The sequence below is a fragment of the Erpetoichthys calabaricus genome, chromosome 5, assembly GCF_900747795.2.
Source record: "Erpetoichthys calabaricus chromosome 5, fErpCal1.3, whole genome shotgun sequence".
In the NCBI taxonomy this organism is placed as follows: domain Eukaryota; kingdom Metazoa; phylum Chordata; class Cladistia; order Polypteriformes; family Polypteridae; genus Erpetoichthys; species Erpetoichthys calabaricus.
In genome coordinates, this window is record NC_041398.2 from 82,660,746 (window position 1) to 82,677,526 (window position 16,781).

The 16,781-nt window shown below is 38.9% G+C and overlaps 1 protein-coding gene across 1 annotated transcript in view; it reads left to right on the forward strand.

Moving 5' to 3' along the window:
• LOC114651761 (G protein-coupled receptor kinase 4-like) overlaps window positions 1-16,781 on the forward strand; it is a 286,039-nt gene that overhangs the window by 178,754 nt on the left and 90,504 nt on the right. The gene's annotated exons all lie outside the window — the stretch shown is intronic.

Genomic DNA, 16,781 nt, shown 5'->3' on the forward strand with positions numbered 1-16,781 from the left:
CTTGAAAAGACTATCGCCCATTACAGAACACGTGCCATCTGTAATAGTCACCAGTCAACCTAATCCATACATCTTTTGCATGTGGATAGGGAAGGAAACCATAGTCTTCAGTAAAAATTTGCACAGATATTGAGAGAATATCCAACCCGTTCACAGAGAGTGATCAAAGTGGGATTTGTGTCCAGAATACTTAAACTATGAAGCAACAATGCTAACTGCTGCACCATCTGTAGTAGAACTGTTCACATACCATTGTAGTTCATGCAGGTTAAGTGATTATTTATTCACAGTAACAAAGTGAGACACAGAAAGGGAAGAAGCTGGCAATGTTATGTCTTAAGGACCAGTACCTCAATTCAAAAATTATACACTACCATACTGAACATAACACAATATCATATACATTTTTGAACAAGGAATTCATCCAGTCACAAGAACTTAATAATGCAACTGACAGCAGGAAAGCAGGTCCAAGAATGAAAAAGTGTTGTTGTGTTAATTAACCTTCGAAGGTTCTGGAGTTGTGTATTCCAAGATTCACATATGGAAACACATCTTGACAGCCATACGCCTGCACTTTTTTATGGAGAGACATCTGTTAATTTTTAGCACCATTACGAATTCCAATGCTATTCTGTTTGTGAAACATTTAAAATACTTGTTTTTACACAAAAAATGATAAATTTCAAAAATGAAACAAAATGTAGTTAAAATTTGACATTGTCATACTACTAATGTGTATAGTCAGGTCCATAAGCATTTGGACAGTGACACAAGTTTCATAATTTTGGCTCTGTAATCCACCACAATGGATTTGAAATAAAGCAATCATTAGGTGATTAAAGTGTAAACTTTCAGCTTTAATCTAAGTGATTTACCAAAAATATAGTATGAGCAGTTTTAGGAGCGACAGATCATTTTTATATACTGTATGGTCTCTCTATTTTCAGGGGCTCAAACGTATGTGGCTGACAAGCTGTTCCTTTTCCAAGTGTGAGCAGGTTCCTCGTTATTTAATTAACTGTTAAGCAATGTAAAATGTCTGGAGTTGATTCCAAGGGTGGAATTTGTATTTGGAAACTGTCACTGGGAGGACCGGGGGAGCAAGCGTGGCCAGAGCGTTACCTTCCCCAGGACACTAGATGGCAACCCCCTGGGTTACAGTGGTGCCTCGGACTCCCACAGTGCTTCATGGGAGATGGAGTTTGGTGCAGCCCCACTGGGATCCACAGGTGCCGCTAGGGGGTGCTGCAGCAGGAGCTGCTGAACCCTTATGGGCAGTTCTTCTGCCACACCCGGAAGTGCTGCCGGAAAGGAGTCATCAAGCATCTGGAGCACTTCCAGATGCCTTATAAAAGGAGCCAGCAGCCAATTCTCGGGCTCCAGAGTCGGGAGGAGGAAGACATAGCTTGACCAGAGGAGTGAAGGAGAAAGGAAGAACAAAGAGCGAAGGAGGGATTTGTGCTGTGCTTGTGCTGAGACTGTGTCGTGCCTGTGAGAAACAGGGGAAGGTGTTTCCCATGAGGTAAAAAAGCAAAAATAAAAATAGTGTGTGCCTTGAACGCCTGTGTTGGGTTAAGCTGGCAGTGCCAGCCTGGGTGGTCCACCAGGTTCCAAGAGCTGCCCATGCAAGTAAAAAAATGGTCATTTTTAGGCAGAGAAAACAAAATAAACAGAGATAGGGGCTGGAAGATGGTAGAAGAAGTAGCAGGATGAATTCTCAAGTGTATAGGGCTATACCGGCTGGGCTATACCGTCTGCTAAGATTCAGCCAAATTCTGAAAAGCTGATAGGATGACACTTCACAGTACAGATAGACAATGAGCCAAAACATACTGTGACAGCAAACCAAGTGCTTTTCAGCACAAAGTAGTGGAATATTCTTCAATGGCCAAGTCAATCAGCTGACCTCAGCCCAATTGGACATTTGTTTCACTTGCTGAAGACAAAACTGATGGCAAAAAGTCCAACGAACAAGCAGCACCTGAAGACACCTGCAGTATAGGCCTGGCAAAGTATCACTGAGGAGGAAACCCAGCACTTGGAGGAGGCCATGGGTTCCAGACTTCAGGCAGTCATTGACTGTAAAGAATTATCAGCCAAATATTGAAAATGATCATTATGATTATGTTAGTTTATCCTAATACTTTTGAGCCCCTGAAAAGAAAGGGACCATGTATAAAAATATCTGTCATAACAGCTCATATGATATTTTTTTAAATTATCTTACCTTAAATGAAATCTGAAATTCTACACTTCAATCACATAATGCTTGCTTTATTTCTAACTCATGGTGGTGGTGGCGTACAGAGCTAAAATTTTGAAAATTGTGTCACTGTCCAAATGCATATGGACCTCACTGTATGTTTATAAAATTAATATCATTGGGTGTCCGTTTCGATATACAGTATGCTAAGGCATATTCATTCTTCATTAATGCATTAAATAAGGCTATACATTTTTATTTTAGCACCCCAAAGGCATGAGAGCAATGTGTTTAATTTGGAAACATCTTTGAAAAAATTATATGTCTTACCAATTAAATTAAAATAATTTATGGTAGCATAGAAAATCATGTGTATAATTAGGTAAGGGCATTGATGAGGAGCTGGCACCAGTCTTAGCAGAACGGGCCAGGAAACCAACCCAGGGCAGGATGCCAATCCATCATTATCTATCCATCAATACATGCATACATTCAGTACATCCATTTTATGTACTTGCTTCATTCAGTTCAGAAATGTCAGGTGCCAGAACCTATCAAATGTGGACGGGGACCTGATACACAGCAGTATACACTACATATATACACATACACTGGGCCAATTTAAAATTGGCATAATACGTCCATGGGATATGGGAAAAAATTAGAGTACCTAATGTATTCTGCATAATGGCTAGGGAAGGTGACCTAAAAAACAGGGATGGTGTTTCAGTTGTTGCCTGGGGCTTACTGTTTTCCTGCCCATAGAAAAACACCTGAGATACCCGAGATATTGGAATCATTGTACAAAAGCTTATGTCATAAGATTAGATGGCCCAGCATAGATTGTAAGGTAGGTGGCCAGTTTAATGTAGAATCAACACAAAGGAATTAAAAAAATAATAATAGCATAGTTTAAACTTAAATAATGACCTTAAACCTGAACTTTTAACAAAATACTACTTGAGCAAGTACAGCCTGAATTTGAATGCCTTCTTAAAAGCCAAGTTGAAAAGAAGGCAATATGAAAATGAGGCCAATGTATTAATTTTGAAATTGGCATATGTGAGAGAGAGAGAGAGAGAGACATGTCAAAATAAAAATTAAATGATCGAAATGACTGATGACTTTGAATGCACTGCTGAGGACTGATTTAATTGGAAAAAATAAGCATCTGTTAAATGGGTATACATTAAAACTTGTGCTAAAATATCCTCAATTGTTCATCACCATCAACAACTTGATAATTACACTCTACACTGGTGTGCCTTGGAAATAACAGTGTAGTGCCCCCGAGTCCTGACCTGAGAGAGATGCGGCCCTCAGCCGGTCGAGACCAGTCCAAGCAGGACAGGACTGCCTGGAGAAGCCGACATAAAAGCAGCTCTGTGATTGCCGTTTTACAGACACTAGAGAGCACTGTAGCAGCCAGGAGACATGTCGGGGCTCCATCTGCCTAGGTGCATGTTTACCAGTGACTCTTGCAGAGCCGAGGGCCAGTGGGTGTAAGAGTTGCCTCTGAATCTGGGTCAGAGGAGTGAGGCAGAGAGGACCAATAAGCGGGCAAATTAACGAAGCAGCTAGAAATGTGTCCAAAGTGCTCACTAAGTGCTGTGTCTGTGAATGGCAATCTTCATTTGTCCCTAGGGGCAAATTTGGCTTAATCACAAAAGAACTCACCAATAGCACCAAGCACATTCAGTGAACCACAACAGACTGTGCGTTTCCTCAGCCAGGACTGGGGTTGAGAGCAGTCCCTTGACAGAGGTGGTCAGGTGACCAGGCATCGTGGGAAACCACTCATAAAATACATGCAACATAACAGAACAAGCATAGACACAAAAACTAAGTAGTACTCAAAAATGATGAATACATAGTTAAACAAATAATAAATAAAAGTATTAATATTGACATAAACAAAAGAATCAAAACTGAACAAAAAACATAAGAGGCATTTAAACTCCCAAGCCAGGATATAGACCCTGGCTGAAACATAACAGTAAAGGTAATATTTGTATCTACTTGTGAACTTGTCACAGTGCTCTGTGCCTGTACTCAGTGAAGAGCGCTATACTAAAATAAACTTATTTGAACTGAATTACTGTATGACCCCCAGCAAGTCACTTACCTTGTGGTGCAACTGTAAAAAAATATATCTATAAATAGTTGTAACATTTCCTTAACTTCTAGCTTGCCTGGATAAAGGCTCAATGTATAAAAATAATAATAAGAAGAAGAAGAAGAAGAATAACAACTAGGAAAAAACACTGCAAGTGTAGAATATACTGTTGCCACCCAAATATGTTGGGATTCAAACCTTGGGTTCTGGAGGTTAAGGTATTAAGATATTAATATTATAAACTCTTAAATCTCTCTATGCCTTGCATTCTACTTTGTGCTGATTTTCTCATACACTTGATGTTCATTCCATTTTCCATAGATAAAAAGCACACATTTCCTGAACTTTATCAAATGAAAACACTTTGAAGCATCAAAGTCCTGTATTCATGCTGATAATCTGATCTTTCAGCAACCTTTTCAAAATGGAAAAAAAATAACTTCCTCCTCTTTAAAAATCAACCCTCGTTGATTATTCCTAATTACATCAGATACCTTTGAACACAAATAGGAGGTCCCAACCTTGTTTTCCTCAATGTGAAATTTACTGTAAGCTGGCATATTTTGCTTTCTTTTAAGGTTCTAAGCCTTATGTTTGACCCTACTGATTATTTACATCTAATTTGATTTTATGAAGAAATTGTCCAGTACATGGTTTAAATATTTCTTTCCTCATCAAAATGCTCCCCAAGAATTTATAATGCATCAGAATTATTTTTCAACTTTCCTCTCAGTGTAAAGGATTGCTTCATCAATATTTTTGTGCCACATATCATAACAGTAATTTAAACTTTTATGAATTGGCAACTGAAAAAATCCTAGTTTTTTTGAGGTGTGATAGAAGGCATCAACTTGCATCTAGAAAAAATACCAAAAAATAAATTTCTTAAGGGATATGCAAAAGGAAAACCAAATACTGTAAAAAAAAACAAATCAGCAAACGTGCTGCCCCTCTGACTTAACTAAATAACCATTGAAATCTGTCTACCAGGTGGGATAGCAGCCGCACTTGTCCACTTCAGGTGTATAGTACCTCCCATCAGGTGATCCTTTTTTATTAACTCCTGACTTCATCATTACCATGAATCCTGACTCAAAAAGCCTTTGGCCATAAGGTTGCTTTAAACCCTAACTTGTAGACCAGTCTCGGAATCACTTCTAAGGTGTGGAGTTGCCCTATATTTACTACAGCAGCACCAAGCTACTGCTTTCTAGCAGCCCCTTTTGCTCCTTCACTCCAAAGGCTTCTACTGCCCTTAAAGGACATGGTGTCCTAGGTAACCTCTTAGCTGTCCATTCCCTGAGAGGAACAGCATATTCCCATGCATTTCCACTTGGAGCTACTGCCTAGGAGATGGTCACATGGTACCACCTGTCAGCTGGGAGTTATTGTGGCCTTTTGCCAACTGTCCTTAGTGTTATGTTCATTTGGAAATTTTGTGCTTTTCTTTTTCTTTGTTTTGTGTTTCCCCATTCTGCTTTGCAGTTTCACATTTATGTTTAATTTGATTTAATGTTTTGTATTTGTTTAGTGACTTGTTCCTCATTTGTTAATTGTAATCAGTCCCTTGCTTAGGGATATGCCCTCAGATACTGTAATTGAGTCATTATACAGCACCTGATGTTATGCAAGGGGGTCACAACATGGTTAAAGGGTTTAAGGCTTCCAAAAAGACCAACAAAAATAGGCCAAAGCCTTTACTAGCCTGCCTAGATATGGCCTTACCCCAGGCAGCCAGCCTCTTATATTTCAATAATAATCTTAATACATAATTCGCCTGCCTCCTCATTCACTCACTCACATCCGTCTGAAGCCGAATGCGCAGTCGCCTTCTGCACAGCTGCCCGAAAAACCTTACGAGACTGACATCCAACCCCAACATCGCGGTAGGCGGCGGATTTACGGCCGCAAAAATTCGAAGAGAAAGGCGACTTCGATTAAAGCTCTACAGGCCTGAAAGGCGATTTCGACTACAGCTGGAGGCCTAATTATGCATTCTGATTCAATTACGCATTCATTCAATACACCTATATCAGGTTTGTGGTGCTTATACTTATTACTATTTCATATTGTTCTGGAACATTCATCATTCAATATTATACTATAGGCCTAGAAAATTCATCAACTAACAGTACAAGCCTGTACAGTAATGAGTAAAGCGGACTACAATCATTATAAAACCACTTCTTCGTTACTTATCATGTGTTCTTCATACACTGCTGACACAAACTCGTGCCCGTTTCATCTTACGTTGTCGAAACGGGCTCTTTGTCTAGTAATAATAATGATAATGGTAATAATAATAATACATTTTATTTAATAGGTGCCTTTCTTAGCACTCAAGGTCATCTTACAATAAAATTAAACAACATTAGTAAATTAAAAACAAGAGAATGATAAATCACAAAGCAATAATTAGCAAACAAAGATAACAGGGAGTAACAGTGTAGAATTCACAACTGGTATGCCAGCTTGAAAAGATAAGTTTTGAGGGCAGTTTTAAACTGTGTTATTATGTTATTGAATCGAGCTGACATATATGAGAGGGAAGAGAATTCCAGAGTTGAGGAGCACTATGAGAGAATGCTCGAGGTCCCATAGAACCGAGTTTGATGTGTGGTACAGAAAGTAGAGCTGCAGATGAGGATCTGAGTGAGCGAGCGGGAGTGTAAGTCTATAGATCAGTGAGGTAGGGGGGAGCAAGGTTGTGGAGAGCTTTAAATGTTAAGAGCGGTATTTTGTATTGTATTCTGTAGTTAACAGGGAGCCAGTGAAGTTGAGAGAGAATAGGTGTAATATGTTCAGTGGATTTAGAACAGGTTATTATTGTGGCAGCAGAATTTTGAACAAGTTGTAAGTGATGGATAAGTTTTTGTGGGATGCCAGATAGAATAGCATTGCAGTAATCTATACGTGAGGTGACTAGGGCATTAACCAATACTTCAGTACTGTGTTGCATAAGAGCAGGACGAAGTCTAGAAATGTTTCGGAGATGGAAGAAGGCAGTCCGAGAAATGTTACTTATATGGGAAGAAAAAGTGAGAGTACTGTCAAGAATAACACCCAGGCTCTTAACTTGGGAAGAGATGTTTGTGTTAATATTGTGAATTAAAATAGAAGAATTTTTAACCTTAGCAAGTGTGGATTTAGAGACAATTAGGAGAACCTCAGTTTTATTGCTGTTTAGTTGGATAAAATTGTGAGTCATCCATGTCTTTATGTCTTGGAGACATGCCATAAGAGTATCTGGAGGTAAAACAGAAGTGGATTTAGTGGATAGATATAGCTGTGTGTCATCAGCGTAACAATGAAACTTGATACCATGGTGCCAGAAGATATTACCTATTGGGAAGATATAAATGAGAAAAAGAAGTGGCCCCAAAACAGAACCCTGCGGAACTCTCTGAGTAATGACTGCGTTCTCAGATTTAAAGCCCTTTATTTGAACAAATTGCTTCCTATCAGTGAGGTAGGAAGAAACCCACTGGAGGAGAAGGCCACAGACTCCAAAACTAGCTAGACATTTCAAAAGTATCTGATGGGATATGGTGTCAAATGCAGAGCTGAGGTCAAGAAGCACAAGAAATGATAAAAGTCCCATGTCAGCTGCCTGGAGAAGATCATTTGTGATTTTTTACCAGGGCAGTTTCTGTGCTGTGTTTAGGGCGAAACCCAGATTGAAACTGTTCAAAAAGGTTATTTTTTGAAAGATGGGACTGGAGTTGAGAGGCAGCTATCTTTTCGAGAACTTTAGATATAAATGGAACATTTGAAATAAGCTGATAATTGTTAAGGATATTTGGGTCTAAACCAGGTTTTTTCAGAATTGGGGTAATTGAGGCTGTTTTTAGTGAGAGGGGGACCGTGCCTGTAGTAAGGGAAGAGTTAATTATAGTAGTTATCGTGGGAGAAATATGTGACAGACAAGACTTAACAAAACATGTAGGTATTGGATCTAATTGGCATGTGGAAGAATTAGATTTTGTTATAAGCTCTGAGATATTATTTTCAGCTGGTAAGCTGAAATCTGAGAATAGGGTGGTTGGTAGGGGAATATAGGTGATAGTGGAGAGTATGTCATTTTCTGCAGAAATAGAGGAAGCAAGTTGCTGGTGGATTTTTCCAGTTTTTTAGTTGAAGAAATCCAAAAAAGTGCAGCAGTATTTAACAGAGAGGTTATGGTGAGCGGCACTTTCTGGTGGTGTAATTAGCCTTTTCATTGTAGAAAAAAGAGCTCTAGTATTTTTCCCTCCTGCATTGATAATGTTAGAATAGTATGCAGTTTTGGCAACAGAGAGAGCATTTTTGTATTTTAATATGTGACTTGAGTACATTTCCATGTTACCAACAAGACCTGTCTTTTTAGCTAGGCGCTCCAACTGTCGGCCTGTGGCTTTGAGCTGATGGAGTTAAGATGTAAACCGTGTGAATAAATGAAACAGTCCGTGTTTTTAAGGGAGCTAACGTATCAACGGCAGAGGACAGAGCAGCATTGTAATGGTCTACTAATTCTGATGGTGTGGTAGCGGTAGGAGAAACAGGCTGGGATTGCAATAATTCTATAAGGGTCTCTGGGTTTACACGCTTGACATTACTAAATGAAATTACACGCCGAACCTTTGATTTACTGAGAGGTAAACTAACATCAAATGTGACCATTTTGTGATCTGAGATTGGTAATTCAGTAGGAATAAGATTGTGAGGTGTGATACCTGAGCAGTAAACTAAGTCTAAAATATGACCCTTGTCATGAGTTGGAAAGTTGACATATTGAATTAAATTAAAACAGTCAAGGATTTCATTAAAATCATTTGTCAGTGCATCAGTTGGCATGTCAACTTGTATGTTAAAATCACCCATGAGGATGACATTAGTAGACATTGCACGTAAAGTTCTTAAAACAGTAAAAAGATCAGCAATAAAAACACTTGATAGTTTAGGAGGTCTATATAAAATAGCAGTTATAGTAGGTGAAGTTCAGCAGAGTTTGCCAGCTAACAGTTCAAAGGATGAATACGCTGGAAGAAGTATCGGTGATAATTTTGAGTCTTTACTGTGTATTATTGCGAGACCACCTCCCCTCCCCTAAGAATGGGATTTGGAGATGCAGACAGACTCTGGAGGGAGTGCTTGATTTAGATGGAAATAATCCCTTGGTTGCTGCCAAGTCTCCGTAAGACATAAACAGTCCATCTTAGTGTCTATGATAACATCACCAATCAGCAGAGCCTTATTAGAGATAGATCGAGTATTAAATAATTCAAACTTCAAAGCGTCTAAATGTTATGATTATTACATCACTCAAAAGTACATGGACAAGTGTGTCCTTCAGACCAAAGTGAAAGAATAGACCCGCTGCTACTCCTGCTGAGGCAAAAACAATGACGAGAGCCCTGGTGAACGTACTTTGGTCGTCGGAGAATGCCGCGGTACAGCAGGATATCAGCAGGCAATTCATAGTTTGTTCAAAGTCGATACAATTCATCTGGTGAATATTTTAGTTTTGAAGATGTGACTGCATTAGATAGCAAAGCAGACATAATAATCCATGACAACCAATTGAGGTTTATCATAGTAGATTTCCAGAAGTCACCCAAGCAAATTCCAGATTGGAAGCAAAGCAATGTACCCCTTGTGTACCTACTCGGCCCAATTAAAATAACAAGTTAGCCAGTAGACCGTCACCACTGGGATTTCTGCAAGTACTCAGCAATTGACAAGGGGCAGTTTCAACCACCTATTCATCAAAGCTAGTTACTTGAGCAGAGAATCAGTGAGAAAGTTTCCACTTACCCACACAGGTTGCAGCCAGCAAAGAACAGTTCTGTGAGGGCTTGTGTTAAGGCCCTAGGAGGCAAGGGACACAAATGCGTGTTATCAGTTTTTAATCCGATGCAAAAGGCAAAAAAGAAGTAAAAAACAACTAGGAAAAAGTACACAAACAGAGCTCCTGCAAGCAACAGCATACAGAAACGCCATTGTTCACTTCCGGTCACAAGAGTCTTCTGTTGCAGCCAGGGTTTCAGCCAGGGTTTCTGTCTTTGCTGGGGTTCAAATCCATGTGTTGTGCCCTTTTTGTTCATTATTGAGCCGTTTATTTATGTTAGTGTTAATTGTATTAATTGTCTGCTGTATTTTTGCAGCCTGTGTTATGTTGAATGTGTTTTTCGGGTGGTCCCCCAAGAGGCTGAGCCACCTGCCAGTCACCGCCATGAACGGTCCTCAATATAACCGGATGGTCTCTCCCAGTTTCTGGTGGTTCCTTTTGAATGTGCTGGGGAGTTGGTGTGTTGTGCTTGTGCCTGTGTGATTTACTGGATTTTTGAGTTCATGCTTTGCCTTTGACTTTGTATCTGTATTCTGTAGTGGGACTGTGTTTTCTTTGTATTGCCTTATTGTTTTCAACTACTTTTTGCCTCTTGTGCTACAGAGCTTCTTTTGTGTGACTGACCATTCTAAGAAAACAAATCTATTTATTTTATAAGGACTCTTTGTTTGCTCTTTTCAAGCATGAATTCAGCGGTGTATATCCCTCCCTCTAGTGGGTATTTTGGGAAGTGTTTTTGCAGGACTTGGAACTCTTTAGTGCTTGGGACCTTGGGACACAGCCCCCCAAACACTACAAGCAGGCAAAGGCTTAAAATGAGACCTTGACTTTTAAAGTCAAAAGCAGACTTTCCGTGTCCCAAAATGCCTTTCAAAGAACAGGATCTGCCAAGCCTCTGTCTTGATAAGATAACACAAAATAAATAATCTTTATAAATGAAGAATTGATTAAATAATCAAAAAAAGAAGGAAAAACTGGAAAAAAAAACAAAAATGGAAGGCAATTTTTTTTCTAAAAAGTCAATCCATACATAGCAACCAAGTCCAATCTGTAATCTAGAAATCAGTAATTGTAAAAACAGAAGCAATAATTCAAATGCCAGAAAATTCAAATACAGAAGTGTGCACATTCTAAATGTCAATGTGCTGGATCTGTGATTTTTATAAATTTAATACACATTTGTTACACTCGGTTTTGGCTAGCTCCCTCTTCTAGTTATTTCATATTTCTTTAGTTTTTTTTTTACTTTCACTTCCCTCTTCCTTTTGTATGTTGATATTTCCTTTTGTATTTTTTCCTTTTTTTAAATTTTTACTCCACTGTACTTTGCTTTGTTTGTATTTAGTTATTACCCATTTTTGTTTTTAGTTTTAATAATATCCTGCCTTTAATTTTGTTGATTAAATAAATTATTTGATTAATTTTCCAGAGTCGTCAAAGTTTTTCTAGCCAGCTTCTTTCCTTTGTGTATTTTGTGACATTAATTATAACAGTAATACTTCTACTCTTAGAGGGGCAGATATTGAATGTCTGCAAGACTGTGGTTTGCCTGGGCTTTGCCCTTGCATTCTACGTAAATATTCCATACTTTCATTCAGCATTCAGCTCCTTTCTGTTGGAGCCCCTGCCTATTGCCAGACCTCTAAGAAACCCAGGACATACACGCACACACACACGCACACACACACACACACACTTGGGGGGTACTGCTCCTTTGCCACTCCTGAACATCCACCAGGACCTTGTCTGATGCCAGTGTGTCTTCTTTAGAAAACTGGAAGCTTTCTGTAGGACTTCCTTCTTGCCTGTGTTTACTTGATGGTGTCTTTACCCCCCACTCCCCCCATCCCCCACCTCAAGCCAACTATTCATCACCTCAGAGGGACTTATGTTTGTCTTTCTAGGCCTCTATCTGCAACCAGCTGCCTATGGTTAAATATTTATTAATTTACTTATTTTTAAAACACTTTTTGTAATGTAGGACTGCCAGGGCTGCAGTTCTCTCCAGCAATGCCATGTATGAGACATAAAGTGACTCTGGATTGAAACTTTCACAGTTACTCATACAAGACCAGTTCTGAGATGCTGGTTAACTCAACCAGGATATTTTTAAGATGAGTGTGAAAGAGGAAAGCCCAAGAGCTACAGTACAAGGAGAACATGCAAACTCTGTGCAGATAGGTCCAGGTTGAGATTCTAAAATGTATACAGTAAATATGATTTTAATGAAATTCCTTTGCAAATGCTCTGTTTCCTCTGACTTGAACATTAGACTGGTTTCTGTTCTATCATTCATATATGGACAGTAAGTGGCATTGTTGAAATGGATGTGTACATGCTGCTGTTTTATTGGCTAAACACAGTATATTTAGGTTTTCACTGTTCATACTGTTTTCATCATTTATTTCATCTCATTTGATTTTACTTTGCTAAGTCCTATTTTATGTTACTGCCACTAAATTACTGTGTATTGTCCAAAACAGACATTACATTGAATTTCTTCTTTTGAGTGTCACATCATCATTTTTGTATAGTACACTCATCCATGTATGCATGTGTTCCTCTGCAAAGGATAATAGTGTTTTATATACAGAGATATCAAAAGAACCAATACGTTCAGTACCTCTCGATACTAATGTTCCAAAAACAATGGTGGTAGCTTTTTTGCAGCATCGGTAGTATCAATGTATATGTGATTTTAAGTGGGCAAATCGCGCGAGAAGGCAAAGTAATGCTTGAGAAAATGTGAATAAGAGCTACATGTAAAAATGGCTCATGATGATGATAATATACAGAAGTCATTTCTAGTAATACTTTGTCTCCAGTACAGGAGAATTTCAGCATGTGACTGTGGGAATCTTGTTTTTTATTATTTAAAAAAAAAAACACACACACACAGAGGCATTCGTTATTACCACTTTTATGACATTACAGAGTTAGTCCATAAATAGCTTCATGCATGCTTTGTGAATGCACTGATGTGACTGATCAGATATGATGTTGAGGAAACAGAAACACAATGAGGCCAATACAGACCATAAAAAGGAACAGACAGAGGAATCACTTCATTCTCTGATTACTTCAAACACATCCATAGGAGTGTGTTTAAACATCCATTTATTTTCTAACCAGTTTGTACAATTTGTGATTGCAAGGGAAACATCACCATGCACTGATATGCATATAGGACTGTGCACAGATAGTGAGAACTGCTATAGGAAGTAAAAGTCAAGGCAAGTTTCAGACAAAGTGGCTCTTTGGCTGGCCTTCACTGGCAATGACATGAGCTGCTCAAGTTGTAAATACCAAAATATAATGTATTTAGTGCTACAAAGTACTGCAATAATGCCAATTGTTGGATGGGCAAAACAACATACTTAATTGCTAAATATGGATGTGCAAATAGTAAGTTATGTCAGTCGCTTGGTTTTTGATGCCATACTATTTTCCATTTATATAATCTCTAAAATGTGACATGCACAGTAAAAGCACAGTCATATATTTGAATGGTACATTGGTGAGTGTAATGTAGGCTACCAGTTAGACTGCTCGTCCAGTTACACTGACTGAAGCAATAGCCAAGTCCAATCAGCCATATAAGATACTTTTAAAACAGCTCGAAGTATGGGGTTTTATAGGAGTTTGGAAACCAATGCATTAATGTAAAGCTGACAAGAATTATTTCACACAGGAAATTAAAGTTTGGACAAATGTAAAAAAATAGTTAAAGCGGGGATAAAAGTTGGGCGGCACGGTGGCGCAGTGGGTAGCGCTGCTGCCTCGCAGTTGGGAGATCTGGGGACCTGGGTTCGATTCCCGGGTCCTCCCTGCGTGGAGTTTGCATGTTCTCCCCGTGTCTGCGTGGGTTTCCTCCGGGTGCTCCGGTTTCCTCCCACATTCCAAAGACATGCAGGTTAGGTGGATTGGCGATTCTAAATTGGCCTTAGTGTGTGGTTGGTGTGTGGGTGTGTTTGTGTGTGTCCTGCGGTGGGTTGGCACCCTGCCCAGGATTGGTTCCTGCCTTGTGCCCTGTGTTGGCTGGGATTGGCTCCAGCAGACCCCCGTGACCCTGTGTTCGGATTCAGCGGGTTGGAAAATGGATGGATGGATGGGATAAAAGTTCCAGGATTACATGACATTTGAAAGTTGAATTAAATTTACTCCTCCATTACTCTTTATTATATTTTAAACCAGCTGATGATGCAAATGTAAATCTTACAGTGGTAACTTTTACAAACCTAAGAATGGGATTCTCTGACAAACCTGATTTTTAAAGCATGCTGTTACAGAAACAGATTTAAAGAGTTTGTTTATATTAAAATGCCCTGAATTATCTTGGAATTAACTAAAACAGTGTTTGAATTTTTAGGTTTAGTAAGCGTATATTTCAGTTACTGAAGAGAATATGTCAGAGAATAAATAATGTGCACATGGAAAGAATTAGGTAGTCCATGTTGATTACAATCCTTTATAAACCCTACACTAAAATCCCCTCACGATTGTAAAATTTTCCCCATTTGTTGTTACTCTGTGTGGATCCTCATATCCATCACACATTAAAATTCAAGCACAGCGTTGTATTTTGATATTTATGAATGCCAATACTAGTTTCCTTAAATGATAGTTGGATAACTTCTTGATGTTTGTACCAGTATTTTAAAGGTGCTGTCACCGGTGTGGCATAGTGGTTAATGTGTTGGACTTCAGACCCTGAAGTTATGGGGATCAAATTCTGCTACTGACACTGGGTGACCGCGAGCAGGTCACTTCACCTGTCTGTGTGTCAAATTGGAAAAAAACAAAGGAAATAGAAAAAGTTATATCTCAAACATGGTAAGTCACTTTGGATAAAGGTGTCAGACAAATAAGTAAATGTATTAGTACACACCAGCAGCATTGTTCTTTTCTGTATGCCACTTGTTTGCATTTAGGCAGTAAGGTGCTACAGGTAAAAGAAACAATATATTTATGTGGGAGGTGTAGCTTATCAGTTCATTATGGGTCGGCAGGTGGGTGACATCTTTTAACTGTAATACCTGATTGACAGATAATGGTACGAGCTTGAGAGATAAAATATACAGCACACGCACTTAGGATGGTGATCTATCTACAATTACTATTATTAAATTATTTTGTTAGGTAATTCACACAAGGGATTTCTATACACCATGGAATACTTCACAAGAAATGTAGTGTCTCACTTTACACAAAAGGGAACTGATGTGAAAATTATTTACATAAATAATTACTTGATAAATCTCCATGAAGGATAACTTGTCTCTCGTGAGAAACAAAACAGGGCTAGGACTGCTAATGCTTGTTTTTCATTAAAAAAAAAAAGCCAGATCATTCCCTCACCACCATGTATGTGAAGTCTGTTGCATATTACCATGGAGCAGGCTTTTTGCGTTCACTTTTCGATGAGTCTGGTTATCATTGTTTGCTTCAAGAGAAAGGTATTTATGAAACAGCACACAGAACACGTTGACAGTGGCACCAGCGCTTAAATAAGCTACCTTGGCAAAATAATTCAAAAAGGGCACAATAATTACATTAAGTGAAGCATATAGTGAGTGAGATCAAGCAGTCTAAATATTACTCCATTATTTTTGATTGCACACCTGATGTTTGCCATGAGGAGCGAACGACTCTCATTGTAAGAATTGTTTACACTGGATGAAGTGTGCAGAATTAAAGAGCACTTTATGGGATTCCTTCCGGTAATAGAGGTAACAGGAGAAATTGTGTCTTTACTAGAGCAGCCAATTCAGTCCAGCAAAGCATGCCAGTCCTACCCACTTAATTCTTCCAAAGTAATATCAAGTCCAGGTTTGAAAGTCCATAAGGGTCTACTGTCTGCCACAGAACTTGGTAGCTTGTTCCAAGTGTCTATGGTTCTCGGTGTGATGAAAAACTTCCTAAAGTTTGTGCAAAATTTATCCGTAGCAAGTTTCCAACTGTGCCCATGTGTTCTTGCTGATTTAATTTTAAATTAACAGTCTCTATCTGTGGTACTATTTCCCTTCATATTTTTAAACACTTAAATCATGTCTTCTCTTAATCTCCTTTTGCTTAAACTGAAAAAGATCAGCTCTTTTAATCTTTCCTCACAACTCATCCCTTGTAGCCCTGGAATCAGCCTAGTCACTCTTTCCTGGACTTTTTCTAGCTCTGCTATGTCTGTTTTGTAGCCTGGGGACCAAAACTGTACGCAGTACTCCAGATGCGGCCTTACCGGTGTGTTAAAAAACTTCAGCATAACCTCCTTTGACTTGTACTCTACACATCATGCTATATAACCTAACAGTCGGCTAGCCTTCTTAAATAGCTAATGGCTTCTCTTGCCAAAAGCTAATGGTTTCTTTTGCCATGAACAGATTTTAAGAACTAAATATACCTTTTGATGACTGCAGATGGCGATCATATGACAATGGTGCCATCATGAAGGGAAAGCACAAAGGTATGCATGCCAGACTGCTGCAAAAAAATCTGAGATTTCTTTGTACCATGTGCTGTGCACACCCTAAATTAAGTGTTAGCAGATGCAGCCAGTAGCTGAAGAGTTGCAATTGCCATGTTTGGACATTGTCAAAACTTTATAGCTTCTTTTTTAGCTGTACCTCAAAGGTGGA